This window comes from Nicotiana tabacum, chromosome 6 (assembly GCF_000715075.1).
Source record: "Nicotiana tabacum cultivar K326 chromosome 6, ASM71507v2, whole genome shotgun sequence".
In the NCBI taxonomy this organism is placed as follows: domain Eukaryota; kingdom Viridiplantae; phylum Streptophyta; class Magnoliopsida; order Solanales; family Solanaceae; genus Nicotiana; species Nicotiana tabacum.
This window is the reverse complement of record NC_134085.1, coordinates 57,261,517-57,280,924: the sequence shown is the minus strand read 5'-3', so window position 1 is coordinate 57,280,924 and position 19,408 is coordinate 57,261,517.

The following is a 19,408-nucleotide window of genomic DNA, read 5'->3' as shown; positions in this document are numbered from 1 at the left end:
TTGATCTTAAATTGCTCGCATATCTCCCTCATCAAGTGGCTATTCAAGTTTGCAGCATTATCCGTAATGATAGTCATAGGAATACCAAAACGGCAAATGATATTGGAGTGCACGAAATCCACCACTGCTTTCTTAGTGATGGCTTTGAGGGTGACTGCTTCCACCCATTTTGTAAAGTAGTCAATGGAAACCAATATGAATCTATGCCCATTTGAAGCTTTTGGCTCGATTGGCCCAATTACATCCATACCCCAAGCAAAGAACAACCACGACACTAACATAGGATGCAGTTCTGTAGGCAATGCATGAATCAAGTCACCGTGCACATGACATTGATGACATTTTCGGACAAAACTGAAGCAATCCTTTTCCATAGTCATCCAGTAATAGCCTGCTCGAAGGATTCGTTTTGCCAGGATGTATCCATTCATGTGGGGTCCATACACCCCTGCGTGCACTTCATGCATGATTCTTCTGGCCTCTTCGGTATCCATACATCTTAATAAGTTGAGATCTGGTGTCCTTTTGTACAAGACCTCGCTGCTCAAAAAGAAACCGCTGGCAAGCCTTCTAATGGTTCTAGTTTGGTCTCCATTGGCTTGCTCAGGATATTCTTTCGTTTTTAGAAATCTCTTGATGTCATGATACCATGGCTGAACATCTAGTTCCACCTCAACCGTATTGCAGTAACCATGCCTTTCTCGGATTTGGATTTCCAACGCGTCAATGTGGACATTGCCTGGATATGGCAACATCGAGGCCAAAGTAGCGAGTGCATCGGCTAACTTATTATGAAAACGAGGAATGTACCTGAACTCGACTGACTTGAACCGCTTGCTAAGATCTTCCACATGTTGCCTGTATGGAATAAGCTTGACATCCCAAGTTTCCCATTCTCCCTGAGCTTGTCAGATGATCAGATCCGAATCTACCATGATTATTAATTCTTCCACATCTTGGTCGATTGCCATGTTCATACCCATAATGCAGGCTTCATACTCAGCAATGCTGTTTGTGTAGAAAAACCAAAGCCGAGCTGTGGCTGGATAGTGTTGACTAGTGGGTGAGATTAAAATTGCCCCAATTCCAACACCTTTTGCGTTCACCGCTCCATCGAAGAACATTTTCCAAGCATTGACATCTTCTGATGTTACCTCAACTGAATTCACTTCCTCGTCCAGGAAGTAAGTACTCAAGGGCTGATATTCATCATCAACTGGGTTTTCAGCTAGGTGATCTGCTAAAGAATGGGCTTTCATTGCCGCGCGGGTGACATAGACTATGTCAAATTCAGTGAGTAGGATCTGCCATTTTGCTAACCTCCCTATGGGCATCGGCTTCTAGAATATGTACTTTAAAGGATCCAGCCTGGTGATGAGGTAAGTGGTATAGGCCAACAGGTAATGCCTAAGCTTCTGAGCGACCCAAGTTAAGGCGCAACAAGTCCTTTCCAACAAGGTATATTTGGCTTCGTAGCTAGTGAACTTCTTGCTCAGATAGTATATTGCCTGCTCTTTCTTCCCGGTCACATCGTGTTGCCCGAGGACACAGCCGAAGGAATTCTCCAAGACTGTTAGGTACGAAAACAAAGGCCTCACCGGTTCAGGTGGGACCAAGACTAGCGGGTTCGATAGATATTCTTTGATTTTGTCAAAGGCTTCTTGACACTTGTCTGTCCATTTAATCGCTGCATCTTTCTTCAACAGCTTGAATATGGGCTCACATGTGGAAGTCAACTGAGCAATGAATCGGCTGATATAATTCAACATTCCTAGGAGGCTCATAACCTCTTTGTTGGTTCTTGGAGGAGGCAAATCCCGAATAGACTTTATCTTTGTTGGATCTAGCTCGATGCCCCTCTGACTGACTATGAATCCCAAAAGTTTCCCGGATGGAACTCCAAATGCACATTTAGCTGGGTTTAGCTTCAAATCATACTTGCGCAGATGCTCAAAGAACTTTCTCAGGTCCCGAACATAGTCATCATGTGTCTTGGACTTAATGATCACATCATTCACATACACCTCGATTTCTTGGTGCATCATGTCATGAAATATGGTAGTCATAGATCTCATGTTCATTGCCCCGACATTCTTCAAACCAAAAGGCATGACCCTGTAACAATAGATGCCCCAGGGTGCGGTGAAGGCTGTCTTTTCCGCATCTTCTTCATCCATCAAGACCTGATGATATCCAGAATAACAATCCACGAAATATTGTGTCTCATGTTTGGCACAGTTGTCAACAAGGATGTGGATGTTCGGCAAAGGGAAGTTGTCTTTGGGACTTGCTTTATTCAGATCTCGATAGTCAACATACACCTGAGTTTTCCCATCTTTCTTTGGCACGGGAACCACATTAGCTAACCATGTGGTGTATTGGACCACTCGGATCACCCCCGCTTTCAACTGTTTGGTGACTTCTTCTTTGATCTTGTCACTGATATCAGTTTTGAACTTTCTCTGCTTTTGCTGGACAGGGGGATAATCGGGGTAAGTCGACAACTTGTGGACCACCAAATCGACACTTAATCCTAGCATATCATCGTAGGACCAAGCAAACACATCTTTGAATTCGAACAAAAGTTGGATCAATGCATCCCTAGTTCTTTTATCCGTGTGAATGCTTATTATGGTTTCTTGGACTTCTTCAGAACTACCCAAATTAACTAGCTCGGTTTCATTTAAGTTTGTCTTAGGTTTATTCTCGAATTGTTCCAATTCTCGGTTTATTTCCCTAAAAGCCTCTTCTTCTTTATATTCCGATTCTTGATTCATTATTTCACAATTAGATAGCGTGTTTTGATCTGGGCATGAAGTCCGCAAGCATGTCATATTATTTAAAGCCCATTATTAGAACTGAAAGAAGAAATAAGAAAAAGTAACAAAAATCAGAAAGAATAAAGAAAGATTCATGAACGATGAAATATTGATTTCATTTCATTGAATTTTGAAGATAACATGGTTTACATCGGAATTTAAAGATAATAAACTAAAAGAAACATCCGAGTTACACCCTGGAATAACTCGTGATGTAGAAAAGGTGGCAAGACTGGACTACTGGGATTCCCGCCTGACTGGGAACGGAGTAGCCTTCCGGTTTTGCAACTTGGCATTGGGCCCCATATACAACACTTTAGTGGTGCTCGAGCCTTCTCCCGGCTGGACCATATGGGTTTCATACAACATCTGCCTCATGGTTCCACATATGTCCTCAATTTCCTCGGTCATGAAGGCCTCATCTTCTTCTTCTTCATTGTACTTGGGCCTGATAAATGTTTTGTAGAGATGCGGAACCGGCTGAGGTAAAACCCAACCATTGCTCTTTTGTTTGTTTGCCCATGTCACATCATTTTATGTGGTGTGAAAACTCACACCGAAGAACTTCTCGCTGGCAGGTAAAGTGATTGGTTCTGTGATACCTTGCAATGATGCCCCGAGTCCCTTCCCAGGCTTATAACTATGCTTGATCATTTCAGTAGCGACCATGATGGACGCATTTGACAGAAAAGGTTGAGGACACGGTCTTCCCTCCTCACATTGATCTGCGACCACAACCTCGAAAGCTTGATAGACTATATGTTCGCTACCTTCCCTAGATTCGAGGGATGGGACTGACGGGTCCCGGTAGATTGACTACTCGTCCTCTCTGTGGACTACAACCTCCTGATCTTCATATTCAAATTTCACCATCTGGTGGAGAGTGGAAGATATGGCCCCTACCGCGTGAATCCAATGCCTTCCCAAGAGGAAATTGTAAGAAGTGTCCATGTCTAGGACCTGAAAGGTCACCTCAAAATCCATAGGACCAATAGTCAAAATCAAATTTATCTCACCTATGGTGTCTCTCTTGATGCCATCAAAGGCACATACACAGACATTGTTAGGCCTGATTCTCCCAGTCCCAATCTCCATTCTTTGCAAAGTTGAGAGAGGGCAGATATCAACTCCGAATCCGCCATCCAACATGACTTTCTTCACATAGTACCCCTCACACTTAACTGTCAAATGGAGGGCTTTGTTGTGGGCGGCCCCTTCCGGGGGCAAATCATTCTTGCTAAAGGAACTCTAATTGACTGCGAAGAATCTTTCCGCCATCCTCTCCAGTTGTTCGACAGTGGTTTCAATCGGGACATAAGCTTCATTAAGGGTTGTTATCAACAATTTCTGATGCTCGGTTGAGCTTACCAGTAGATAAAGGAGTGATACCTGTGAAGGAGACTTCCAAAGTTGGTCAATTATCTTATAATCCACAGTTTTCATTTTACGGAAGAATTTTTCGGCCTCCTCAGCACTGACGAGCTTCTTGAGTGGGAACGCTTCTTCTTGGCTTTGTTCAAATCTTCCAAGTTAAGGTATTTCTCAGCTAGGTTAATTTCATTTGCTTCTCCTAGGACCTCTTTTCCCTTGTAGGTTACTACCGCCTTGTTGTAATTCCATGGGACGATAGTAGGGTCAGTCATGGGCTTCTGTGGTGCGCGGCCAATAACCACGGGCTCATTCAGCCTTGGTGAAATTACTAGCCCCCGTACCACATAGGCCCCTTTAGGCACGTACATTTTAGGTCCCTTGTTCAGCTCGAATCTTTTTGGAGGGCTTAATGTCATCTGCTCCTTCCTCTGACCCTGGGAAACATAGAGAATGGCGTCTTTAGGGAGTACTGCCCCTGTTTTGCTTTCCACAGTCTTTTCTTCACTTCGAGGAGCGGATTTACTCTTCTTCTCCCCCTTACCTTGCTTTGCGGTAGCCTTTGGTTTCCTTTCTATATCGGCTATGGCAATGATGGCTTTCAGGGATGAGTCAAACTCCTTATCTTCACAAATCATCTCAATAACTGGCCCGTTGTTGTGGGCCGGCAATGGGTTGTTGGTCACATTGGGGACCTCTTCATCTTTCAGCACTACTCTCTTTTGTTCTATTAAGTTTTCAATTGCCCTTTTGAGAGTCCAACAGTTTTCAGTGTCATGCCCTTCCGCTCCCGAATGGTAAGCACATCGAGTACCGACTCGGTAGGAGGGTGACTCTGGGTTTTGCCTAGTTTGGGGTACGGGTTGCAACAAACCCATTTGGACCAGTTTAGGGAAAAAGCTAGAGTATGATTCACCAATAGGTGTGAAGTTTGTTCTCCTGGGTGGCTCCCGAGCACGGGCATTGTAGGGGAAGTTTTTTTTGTGGAGGTCGGGGATTATACTGAGCTTGGTGAGGAGGGTGATTTCTAGGAAATGGAGCTCAGTTTTGGTTGAACTGTTGTTGTGGCTGAGCGTATGGCTGGGCATTCATTACTGCGTATGGATGAGGAGCCATAGCATAGGCCACATCCTGATGAGGATAATAATGTTGTGGGGTGCTTGGAGGGAAGTAACCTCTGGGTGGACGGGGGTTTCTCAGACTTGAAGTTGCCATCACCACCTCTTCTTTCTTCTTTCTGTTTGCTACACCTCTGGACCCTCTTTGAATTGCTTGGGATGTAGATCTTATGGCATATTGGCTCAATATGCACCATGTTTTCAGATCATTCTCGACCATCTCACCAATCTTGATGGCCTCAGCAAATGGTTTCCCCATTGCAGACATCATATTCTGAAAGTAGTCAGCCTCTTGGGCTTGTAGAAAAACACTAACCATTTCTGTTTCATCCATCGGGGCTTGACCCTGGCCGCTTGTTCGTGCCATTTAACAACATATTCTCGGAAACTTTCCGATGACTTCTTCTTGAGATTCGACAGAGAATTCCTATCGGGAGCTATGTCTATGTTATACTGAAACTTCCTGAAAAAATCTCGAGCCAGATCATCCCAAATGTGCAAACGAGATATGTCCTAATCCATGTACCACTCAGATGCAATGCCAACTAGATTTTCTCCGAAATAAGCCATTAGGAGCTTTCTTTTCCGCCTGCCCCCTCTTAATTGATTGCAATATCTCTTGAGGTGGGCTATGGGATCCCCGTGCCCGTCATACTTTTTGATCTTTGGGGTCTTGAAACCCAGGGGCAAATGCACATGTGGGAACATACATAGATCAGCGTAGGATACGCTCTTTTGTCCACTCAAACCTTGTATATTCTTAAGGCTTTGTTCCATGCTCCTCATTTTTCGAGTGATTTCCTCCTGCTCGGGGTTCTTTGTAGCCTTCTCCTGTGCCTCTGGTAAACTCGTATCGGGGTTGTTGAGGGTAAGAATTGGCAGTGAAATGAGTAGGTTCTGGTGGAAAAGATGGTACTTGGAAAGTGAAAGATGATGGATCAAAGCTTGGACTGGGCACAGTTGGCTGCACCGCAGCCAAGGTTGGTGGTGCGGTAAATATGTTGGAGGTCACTCCCAAAATTACCTGGGGGTGAACCTCAGAAGGTGTTCCGGTAAAGTGAGCTGAGATAGTGGGGTATCCAAGTGGGGTATTCAGGTAATTTATTGGGACATTGGAATTTCCACTTGCTCTGGGAAGTAGCTCGGGGAAGCCGGGTATGGCACTTGGCGGTTCTCTCCCATTGGACCAAGCATCCCACATTTCTAGCACGCGGAGGCGCAGTGCCCTATTCTCTTCAGTTGCCGCTGACTCTGAGGTTGGGATAACCGATAGCGGGCTATCCTCTAAGATGGGAATTGTTGGTGGACGATCTTTTGATGACATTTCTACACTGCCCTTGGATCTTGTAAAGTATGGGTGTGAAGCTAGGTTACCACAAACCAACCACCTTAAAATAGAACATAAACTCAATAGACAACAAACCGGTTAGTTTGAAGTAATTAACAGATAGGAAATCGCACATTGGGGGTGTGATGCACCTATACAGTTAAATGTGTTTCTACATGTTTGCAACGATTGCATGTCTCATCCCAGCTTTATTTATCTCCCCGGTCTTCTCTCTTACTCTCTTTTGTACTCTCATTTTCTCTCTTGTTCTCATTCTCTTTGTTTTCTCTCTTTTCTTTCGGTTTTTCTTTTTGGTTTTCTCTTTTCCACATTCCTTTTTTATTTGAGTTATTTACAAAAATCATGACCGAATCCGATAAGGATTGCCTACGTATCACGACGCCGCGTGAATTAGATCATCACGTAGTTCAAGGAATAAATGCAAAAAGTAAAGAAACAATTTTTGGGGTTTTCAAAATTTTCATTAATAAAAACTTCTACTTTTCTAAGTTACAAAAGACTCCATCATACTTTTTCTAGGAATTTAATACTACAAATAGACTCGAAACATACTTTAAACTATAAACTAAAATACAGACTCAAAATGAAAATCAAAATACATAAGTGCTTCTACTCTAGGGGCCTGTGGGACATCAGTCGATCTTGCCATGGGCCTATGTGCAAGATCCCCTTGGAGACGCTCCAGGTCACTCATTATTTGACGAACAAAGGTCATTACTGCAGCAAAGAAAGTGGTTCTAGTCATGTCTTCACATTTATGGCACTTCATGACGATGTAGTCAGCAATTGCCCTAACCCTTTCCCTGATGATACCCTTCTCTTGGAGTAAACACCTGATTTGTTGAGACCTAGCTTCTAGCACTTGGGCGTCATGATGGTTTTGACCCTGTAGCTGTTTCATATCTTCCTCTAGATGGGACATTAATGCATAACAATGTTCCCTTTCCGCTTTAAAGTTCTTAGCTTGTTTGGCCATCTCATTTTCGAGGGTAGTTAGCCTTTTCTTCAAATTTGTGATGGTTCCCTCATATTTCCTTTTCAATTGCCGTACAAACTCCGCCCGTCCCTCTGCGTTCTTTGTCAACTGTGCCCGGACTCTTGCCAGATTAACCTCAGATTTTTCCAAGTCATCCTGATACTCAGATATTTTTCTTCTAAGACCATTTATGAGCCTTTCATCTGTTCGGCCCCTTTCCTGATTCTCAGCAGCTATTTTCATTTTTTGGATCTGGGCTCGAAGGGCTTTGTTTTCTTGAGCCAGCTTCTTCTTTTCCCTTTCATCAGCCGCAGCTTGTACACTATTGTCAAATTTGAGATCCCTGATTTGTCCCTCCAATTTGCTTATTGTGGCTCTATAGCTTGCCTCTTTTGCCAACCAATCCCATTGCTCCCGTGAATCATCAGTGAATTGCTGGACGTGGGGTCTTTTAGCAGGCTGCAAACCAAGTCATGTAATTAGGTTCTAATTTGCCTCTAGATAGATCTCGTACCCGAGTCTTTGGCTCTAGGAATCTACACTGATTTCAAATATGATGAACTTTTCCTTCTGGGAACACAACTTTCGGACCCAATTCGATGACTTGTCGGCTCAGACCTTCGTCATGTGGGATAGTTTGGTATCTGCCTAGTTGGCGTAGCACCCTGTGTGGAGCATATGGCTGAATGCTCCGGAGACCCATTAAGAGAAGATAGCACACCTCGGCTGACATGTAAATGACTTCAGTGACCGGGAGCCAACCGAATGCCCACTCAATTTTTTTGAAGTTAAGGAACTTAAATGTGCAAACCAGGCCTCTGTACCTTCTGGAAATTCATAACCCACCATCCGGTTTTCATGTTCTTCAATGCAATTCAGACCAATCATACCGTAGTTCATGTACCCCAAACGGTGGCAAAGATGTTCTTGCATCCACAGTTGTAGAAGCATGTTACAACCCTCAAAAAATTTCCCCCCTTCTCGGCAAACAGTTAAGGCTCGGTAAATCTCTGCTAAGATCATTGGAACAAGGGTGCCATTCAGTTTTTTAATCAAGACGTCGGTCATTCCCACAAGACCCAATTCTATGTTTTCATCCTTTCTTGGGCAGATTAAAACACCCAGGAATGCCACTATAAAAGCCAGTCCCCACCGTGTTTCCTATTTATCTTTGTTTCCTGAATGAGTTAGGCCAGTATCTGGAGCCTCAAAACCGTGAGGATCACCATAACGCTTGTACAAGAAGTAGAATGTGCAAAATCACTCAGATAGATTTCCATCTTGAACCTCCCGACTGATGCTCAGAATGTCCAAAAACTTATGAGGAGTCACTGTTCTTGGTGCCACTGGGTACCGGCTTCTGAGATTCCCACTAAGCCTGGCATATCCTGTTATTTCCTCAAGCGTGGGGGTCAGCTCAAAATCAGAAAAATGGAACACATTATGCATCGGATCCCAAAAAGGTATCAAAGCCTCGATTATATCCAATCTCGGTTTGATTTTCAGAAGACCAACAAGACCGCCCAAAAATTTTACCACAGTATCTCTGCTGACTTTTCCTAAGTCATTCCACCACATATGGAGTCCCAATGGGATTTCTTCAAGGACTGTGAAGGGTTCATTTTTAATTGTGCTCATCTTGCACATTTATTAAAGTGATTGGTTAAAAAATCATGATTTATTTTAACTCAAGAGAAAGTTATCATTTTTTTTTCAAAAATTTTCATTTCAAAACAAAAAAAAATCCGCCTTTGCAAATACGACCCTTCAGCACCTCTGTGAAGAAGATTTTAGGGCTTTATTTGCTAATCAGCCCAAAATTTGAAAAAGGAACCATAGGTGGCTATTCTTGCAAAAGCAGCCTTCCGGCGTCTTTTTGGGGACGTTTTGGCCATTTAGACAAGAACGACATTACCTAATTTATTTATGACAAGACAATTTTTTTTATTCTTTTCGGGTTATTTTTGCAAAAATAGAGTTGGACCCGGTGATGGTTGCCTACGTATCCCACATCCGGTGAGAATCAAACTTGCGTAGTTCGGGCAGTTTTGACGGAATAAAAGAAACATGACTTTTTGAAAACTTTGGCTTATTTTCTTTCTCTATTTTTCAAAATTTCGGCAAAGTTTCAGAATTTTCTAAATACCTACCTCTCATTTTTTTTGATTTTTTTTTTGATTTTCTTTCCGTATTCTAGAAGCTGGTCAACATACAAGCCAAAGCAAATGAATGCACAAGTAGCACGTAAGATGCATCAGGATGGTCTTTTATTACGGGTACACCTGTCCTAGACGGACCCAACCCCTTTGTTGAGTCCCCAAAGTCAAATGCACGTGATGCAAACAAGCGTTTCTACTAGGGATCTGGCATGGGGCTATGTTGGTTTGAAAACCTCGGTGTATTGTTCTAGACTTGGCTTACCCGAGTGGACAACTCGAGCCGAGGGAGGGCAGCATACCGAAAATACAGAAGCTTCACCGGCTTTGCAACTTGTCCGAACTTCGTTCTAAAATTGGGATATGACTCTAACAGAAAAGAAGTTACACGAAGTGCACACTTCCTAGATGATTTAGAAGATTCAGAGAGAGGAGGGTTTTGTAGCAATTTATATACAGTTCAAATAATATCAAAGCGGTAAAAAGTGGCAATTAGCACATTAGGATCAAACATGTAAAAATCAGATAATAAATAAAGCTAAGTATAACAGCTATTCTAAGCTCGAATTCTTGAACTCTGAACCAAAAATTCTGGGTTCGATCCCCAGCAGAGTCACCAAAGCTGTCACACCTCCTTTTTACCACCCGAGAGGGGATATAAGGGAGTTTTTCCAATTAAAGTGACATTATTCGAAATAAAATTATTTTATTTAATCAGAGTTGCCACTTGGGATAGTTTATTTGGTGTCCCAAGTTACCGGTTTATTTAAAAATCCCAAATCGAAGAAATTTCGACTTTATTTTAAAAGTCTGCGAACTAGAAATTCTAAGTAAGGAATTCTGTTAACCCGGGAGAAGGTGTTAGGCATTCCCGGATTTCGTGGTTCTAGCACGGTCGCTTAAACTATTAATAATTAGCCTATATTATCTAATTTACTACATGTTTTAAACCTATTGTGCATTTTTAGCTTTATAACCGCTTTTAATTATTTTAAAATACTTTTAGGAAGATTCGATGCTATTTAAAACACGTCTTAAACCACGCTACATGAAATGCACACGCGGTTCGCGACACGTTCTATTTAACATTGTTGAGAATTGAAATAGGGTCACATGAAATGTACACCCAGATTTTGGTAATTAAAAAATCACAACTACGTCACGGGAACCGTACCCGTAGCTATGATAAATTATTTAAGTAACGCGCCCAAAACAACTACGAAGATTCAGCTTTCAATAGCAATATTTGTGAGGGCCATAGATGATTTAATTTATTTATAGCACACCTCAAACCTTTTTCTATAAGTGTTAACTCTTGACTTAATTTTATGAGGGCCATGAGTTATGAATTTTATTTGCGTATGACACACCTCAATTTATTTTAAAGAATTTTATTATTTGAAGTTGTTATAATCGGATTATATGAAATGATCCGAATTGGATAAATAGTAAACATTCACATGACCCCACCCCACTTTTTCGGTAAATAGTAAATGAACACTTCTGACATCTAACTTCATATGATAATCTAACAAAAAACACATAAAAAAAAACGTCCAAACAATAGAGTATATCACATTACTTTGGCGTGACAACTGGCAACCATTTTCGTTAGCATAGAAAGGGGGAAAACAACAGAAGAAAAAGCTCAAATATTTGATGAATTCATTGTGAGTGAGATAGAATTAAATGATCAGTATACTTCCTACAGCAGCTCAGACAATAAGGGGATCCATACTTAAACGATACACAAACTGCAGCTAAACGCCAATACTTATATTGAGCTGCACACAAATTACAGAATAAACATTCCAAACCTTACACACTCCACAACAATCCAAATCAATATTAACAACATCCGAAAGAAACCAAAGGTAAAAATCAAATCATTTCACAAAATCTTATCCCCTTTTACCAAGGACCAGTGTATACCTAAACAAGTACAACCCCACATCATATATCAATACTATAAGGGGTCGTTTGGTAGGGTGCATAAAAATAATGCTGAATAGGGTGTATTTGTAATGCTGGTATTAGTTATGTTTGCATTAGTTATGCTGGTATTAGTTATGCTGACATATTTCTTATCCATTCTTTGGTTTGATGTATTAAAGCATTGCACAATTTCTAAAAGAATTATTTGTTTACAAAAATACCCTCAAAACCAGTCCATCATTCTAACTTATTAAAAGAAACATATGTTGAGAAATGTTTTTATATGAAAAAGTTTTAAAAAAATTATTTGATTTGTCTACCTATATTGTAATATAGAACCAAATATTTATTTATGAAAAAAGAAATATGCTAAATATTTATTTATTTACGAGATATAATTTTATTTCTCATTATTTGGATTATTTTATATTTGCATTAATATATTAACTAGCATATTTTAATCAAGAATAAATTTTGAAAGCCAATGTTGTCTTTAACTAAGCTAATGCATGCATTAAAATCCATTGCATTGTTAATACCATTATTTTCTATGCATTGATTATGCATAAGATAATACCAAATAGGATGTATAATTAATGTCTGCATAACTAATGCATAGGTTCAAAATATCTACCAAACAAGGTATTATTAATACACAAAGCTAATGCATGCATTATTTTATCTAATGCATTTTACCGAACGACCCCTAACACTCATGAAGCTTAAAAATAAAAAGGGAAAAAGAAGAAGCCAAGAGAGCAAATATCCAATTCCCAAATTAGCGATATAAGCTCAATTTCAAACGACCAATTGCCTAAATAAATCAAAGTCACATACTCACCTAAAAAATGTCAACTAATTGGGTAGAATCAAAGCTGTTTGAAGCAAGAACAAAAAGCAAACTGGAACGACAGCCAAATAAATGCTAGATGCTTCGAATTGGAGCCCTGCTTCAGCGAAGATCAGCAGCTTAGACTTCGAACAGCAGGCTAGATCCACTTCGCAACCCAGAAAACTCAAGAGGATTTGTTTTTTGAAACCGTGAAGGACAACTTCAGATTGTTGAATCATTTGAAAAATGTAAAATCAACCTAAAACTCTACTGCTTTCAGAGCTTTTTCAGATCTGGTTTTGAGGTTTGAATTTCAAAATTTTGGTTTCTTCAGATGCTCCCCAGGCGTGTGAAGTTTTTAGTTGAGAGTTAAAGGGGAAAAATGATGCGCCATTACTAGGGTCATCTGTTCTTTTGTTGAAGATGGAGAGGATGAGAGCGCGCGGTGTTTTTGTGATTTTAATTTTTAATAAAATAATTAATTAACTAATTAATCCTAAAACAAAAAATCTAAATGCAATGTATGGTATTTTTGATATTTTTATGCTTTTTTTTTTAACAAAAATTAAACGTGCACAAAAATACAAACAAGTAATAAAATCCTACAAAAAATCATATAAAATGACGAATAATTGGAAAAAATATATTTTCTTGAATTTTATAAGAGTTTCATATAGGGCAAAAATCACGTGCTCACAGTCACTCACATACAAAACAACCAAGGAAAACAGGTTTCAACACTTAGTGAGATTCATTAACTAGTATGCTCCACTTCGGAAGAATGCCTCGAGACCCCGAGGACGTGAAGCCACGACCGAGTTCTCTCCCTCGGGGCTCGTCGGGGCTCGACTCGAAGAAGACAGAGGACGAGGCTAGAACAGAAGGGGAAGTTCCCTAAACAAATGGCTAAGTCTGACAAGGCCGACCTATCTAGAGCCTACGCCGAAGCATGGCGTCCAGTCGTCACATCTCCATACTTTACAATTAATGCCCATGTACTATAGCCGAGTTCCCCTCCTATATAAAAGAAACCCACACTACCTTGTAAAGGGCTGATGTTGCACCAACTATTTTTCCACAAGATCAATAATATCTCTCTCTCTCTTCTTTCTAACTTGTTCGTTCTCTCTGGCTCGATGCCACTTTAGCATTTATCACTTTCTTACTTGTTCTTTATTTATCGCTTGGCCTTGGCCATATATAGCTTTGTTTGATCATAACCTAACTGTTATCCCATTACTGACTATCCCCGATATCTTGACCTCGACCCAAATATCGACCCCGAGGTCCTTCATCGACCAGTCCAAGCCAGGGCAGTAAGCCCGTCGGTCTGATTATTGCCTCGTTTTAGCTAGAATTTCATCGTTAGACTTCATATTCTTAGCATCATCTGCTCATACAACTAGCATAAAAATATATCACGTATTTTTAGAATCACATCTACAAATTTAATTGTTGTTACCATTTTCACGGTAAACAGTTTGGCGCCCACCGTGGGACTAGAAATAACTTGCTGGTTTCATTGCTCAAACGTAAGTTATCTTTCACACTTTTGTTTGTCCAAGATCTCTTGATTTCAAGTCAAAATGTCTGGCTCGGCAAACAGGGTTGAAAACAACTATCTTGAAAATCACGACGAAAACGATATGGCTGCTTCAGTCGTTGGCACGACACCACAGAACCCTGATAACGCATCTGGGCCGATTCCAGCAGATGCGGGTTCACAAGACGCACAGCAGGCCGATGAAGCCTCACAAGCCGATGGGAAGCACAGGAAGTTAGTCTTCACAATATTTTTGAAATGTTGCAGGCACAACAGTTGGCTATCGCTCAGTTGCAAAGCCACCCGGAGACTCCCAGTATAATAGCGCCAGAAACAGCTCCCCCCGCCGAACGAGTACCCGAGAGATCAAGCAACAATAGATTGATAACCGACCCTGCCATAACAAAGATGCTTGGGGATCTCTCCAAAAGGATCGAGTCAGGTTCGTGGAAGTTTATGCAACGACCGTCCCCTGAGGAAGCGGTCCCGGGACCCATTTCAAAGGAGTCGGGAATGCCAGAACTCCCTGAGTACAACGGGACCCCAAATCTTGACGATCACATCACTGCTTATACTTGCGCAGGTAAAGGCAACGACCCTCAAGATAATGTGTTCGAGCCCGTCTTATTGAAAAGGTTCGGGGAAACACTCTCAAAAGGAACCATGATGTGGCGTCGTGGCCTAGCACCCGACCCCACAAACTCGCTCACCGTGCCAGCAGATTCCTCCATAGAGACACGCGTCGATGCCATCAAAGCAGGGACGGGAGAGCCCGACACATCCAAGGCCGAACAAAGGGAAATAAAATGCCACGGGAATTCACACCTCATTCTCCAATGGAACGAATGAGATCTCCCCCGATCTCGGGTAACTGGACAACACAGGCCTTCGCCCAAAGCCTAAATAAACCAAGCCCAACGACTTCGGGGCAGGTCAAACAAAACTTGATCAGATACCTAGCCAAGATCTGGTCAGATGCTCGTGCCCGACACCAGCCACGAATCAAGGTCGTGGATGACCATCCGGGAGCCTTCTCGGGCTCAATATACCCAAGCAGGCTCCCAGCAAAGAAACTAATGCCAAACAAAAGGAGGTACCACCCATGCACCGCGGATAGGAGGAACGCCCCAAGATGCAATCTACCTCGCGATGGTCGGGAAATGGCTCGAGGGCAACATCCTCGAGGAATCTTTAACAAAGCCAGATTCCATGAGGATGCACGACCGGCAAAGGCACCTCGCCCATCAGAGTACAATTTCAGCATTGCTATGCCAAACGTCGTGTTCACCATAAGCGAAACCAGGGACGCCAAATAGCTCGGACCTATTCGACCAAATTCCCCTCAAAGGAATCACAACCCGGCGAGGGAACTGCATGGAGCGCACGACCACAGGGTCGAAATTGGCCACCAGCTCAGCAGGTAAACAACCGTGCTACTCAATAAAAATCACCGCCGAGTACTGTCGAGCGATCAGGCTCGAATTCAGCCCCGAGGGAGGAAGACAACCAGGAAGAATGAAGCAAATGAGCCACGACGTATTGCCACGATAGTGGAGGAGCGGAAACACCCTCCAAGGACTCATAAAATGGAAAGTAAGAATTCTCATTACTAGGAAAAGGCGGCTCCGGGGATACGTTCCGGAGGACACCCTTACATCCAGCAAAAAAGACACTCAGACTTCACCTCGGCCTCACACTGACGCATTGGTAACCTTTTCCGTCATTTGATCTATTTCAAATAAAATATGTGGTCATGAATTCAGGTGGTTCGATCAACACATCAACGTTGTCGGGCCGAGGTTAATATTGCGGCTCGGACCACCGGGTCAAAACACGACCACCTATCGAATCTTTAACAAATTCCAAACGGCGATCGCTACAAGAAGGAGAAAGACCATTCTTTCAGTACCGCACGGCTTGCTGAGACAGGAATGCCGAATCCCATACTGTCAAAGGAGGCGCAAAGCACGGACGCCTTATTTAGACAACCACGAGCGCACCGCACGAAGACAGCACCGCCCCTACTTCGCCCGAGGGATGAAATTCCATGCTAGGGATAGAATTAAAACCGTGAGCGAAAAGCGATACGCGGCAAGAGGAAATTCCTCATCATATGATGCATTGCCGACATCGATACCTCCACTCTCGAAAGGATCAAAAGGTAAGCGAACCACATCTTCGGCCAAGTTCAATTAAACACGGTGGAGGGCCGTACTAGAATCCACACTCCGAAACAACATGAACCTATCAAACCCCGGAACATCGCCTACACACCCCGCGGTAAAGAAAAATTACCTCCTTCCTTCGTTATTTTTTACTAACCTGTACGCAGACATCCAGCAAGGGCGTTCGGAAGTGCTAACTCTGCCCAAGCACCCCAAGGCCTTAATAGAACCTGTCGCGCTCCTTCCTCTCGATCGGATTTCCGCCCCAAAGAAGGTCTCGCCAGCAAGGTTCTTAGCAGAGCAGCGTACCCCTTGAGGAGGATCTGACAAGATCGCAATCCTTCCTTCTGCAATCAAACGATGAAGGACATACCCCTGACTCTGAAAAGTGTCGACCGCTCAGAAGGGCCGGGGAATGACATATCGAGTTTCAATAGGGAATCATGTACCAGACCAAACGGTCCAAGGAGCCGCGCCCGTGCGGACCAAGCTCACAACAATGAAACGATATGTATTTATGCCAAGCAATAAAAGAACATCTTTCAGCACCTCATACTCCGAAAGAGGAAATTTCAGCATACTCTCGGCAAGGATCCCTCCACCGCATGTGTCCCGAAGTACTCGAAGACTTGACGTCGATGATTTGGCGCTCGCACGACCCTAGGGTCTAAATCCGGGCTCATAAAACCCCAGCAAGGTAACTCCAAGCTCACGAATGACGACCTTTGGGCCTAAGCAAACTCGATGACTCGGAGACTGTCGCCAAATGCCTTACATTGGGAAACCCGAGGCCGTAAGACCCCGAGCGAGCAGACTCGGTATAACCAGATCTATTATACAAAGCAGCATAAACTGTAAGACCTCAACAGGCATGAAAATTTTTGTAAGACCTTACTACAGGCATAAAAATCAAAATCCCGAAATTTAGGCTATACGTCGCATTTGTAAGAATCCCGAAAGGGCATACCCTCGGTGTAGACACCTAAAATATCACTCGGGATCAAAATGGCTCCGGCCAAACACATATGACTACGTTTAAAATGGCTGATCCATCCAAATTAACGTGACTCGGGGACGCCCGACCGTCGGTAAACAAAATCGCAGGCCATTACTTCGAATATACTTCAGAAAGAACCAGTTAAAACAGGCTTCCCTCAACAGGCAAACTAGCTTTGACCATGTCAGCTCCAAATAACAAGGCTTCGAACTACTCAGCCTACAAGCTAAAAACCTTCTGAGGTGCTCGAACATCGCCGCTAACGACTTGAAATCGAGGTTCTTCTCGAACCAACGACTGGTCAGGCAAAATTATTTCAAAAAGACCATAACGAGAGGAATACAAAGCCTACAAAATGCCTATGGGCAAAAGAGTAAGAGCCATTGTTGCCAGCCAAATAAGCCTCCGGGCCGCACACTAAAAGGTCTCAACAACCAAACAGCGTAAGTGCCACTGTCGCTAGCTTTAAAATTGACAACCTGAGGATTAAAATGAGCTTGAGTCGTAACCCGACTCGGAGACCGGATCCAAAATAGTTAACTATGCAAGCCTCCGTGCCACATATTAAAAGGTCTTAATGACCAAACAGCGTAAGTGCCACTATCGCCAGCTTGAAAATCGAAAAAACTTAAGAGTCAATTGGAGCTCGAGTCGCAACGCGACTCGGAGACTGGACTAAAAATAGTTGAAACAACGAACACCCGAGGGCGAGAAATAAAAATGATTATCATCCACTCATGCAGGCATATGAGACTGGAGGTCTGGTAAGCTCGAGTCAAGGCCGGGCTCAAAGATTGAGCCTAAATAGCTGGGCAAAGCACAGAGGCCCCAACGCCTATTTACGACAAAAGTCACGCTTAAAAGCCTCCGGGCCTGCCTAATTAGCTCCGGACCCATGAGGTTCCTATCAAACACCGAAACCAGCCCGCCTGGTCAAAATCAATGCAAAAAGGGATGCGAAAGAGATAAAGCTTCAAGTTTTCCCTTATTTTATACACGCGAAAGGCGCTCTCTCCATCTACAAACATGTTCTATAGATATCAAATACAAAGTTAAAAAATGACAGAATCTACGCTCCACTCCAAAAGGCTACGGCCTGTCGGCCTAGATTCGATCTCTGAGACGTCAGTAAGAAGTAACCGAGCATCGCGCTCGTCCGCCCTTGCGCGAGCCAATTCCCCCAAGAGAACGAAGCCCCTAGCACCGACCTCCTCGAGTACCTCTCTGCGGGATCTACAACGAACATATTCTTCGATCCTCTTCCCACGATCGAGGGCCTGCTTCAACTCAGCCTGGGCGTCAGCAACATCTTTCACATGAATCTCCATCTCCTGATCAGCCCTGGTTCGACTCAATGACGCTTCAGCCCGAGCATCGGTTATCTCATCCCTGACCATTGAGAGATCTATCTCGAGCTTCGCGATCATATCTGCTTGAACTGAGGCATTGTCACGAGCCAAACGGAGTTGGACCTCGAAGGCGGGAACCTTGGCAGAGGCACCTTTCTCCTCTAAAGCTCAAGCTTGCACCTGAGCCCTTAGTTCGCTGCAAGCATTCCTGACGTGGTCGACTTCGCCCTTAAGGTATTCTAAGGCCTCCTTCTTTTTCTGCAGCTGAGATAGGAAAAAGGGTTAACCTTAAGGGTCAAAAGGAGCGAAGCACGTACTACGAAAAGTTACCTGCTCCATCAAGTAGCTCTCGTATTTCGAGCTCCGGTATGCCTCATATCGCCAATACATCAATTCAACCTCCTTCTCCTTGCTAAGGAGCTTAAAGGACTCACCCTCGTCTAGAGCTTCCCAAAGCCTGGCCCCTTGACGGAACCGTTCAGACTTGAGCCTATCAAAGACCTGCAAAAGAAAAGCTCAATAAAGAACGGAAGACGCAAAATACCGGGATGACTGCGCCAAAACTCACCATGAAGTGAAGTCGGCGGACTTCCTCAAAGACGGAGCACACTCCTATTGGTCCTGCCCCTCTGGACCTGGGAGAATCAACTTCGGGCAAAACATATTCACTCGGAGGAACCACCGTCCTGGAATCAAACACTCTGGGAACAGTAGGCTCGGGCGATGCACTCTCCTTGAAGATACGGGCCCGTTGAGCCCTATTAAAAGCTCTACCACACTGCAGGTGCAAATCACATTTATC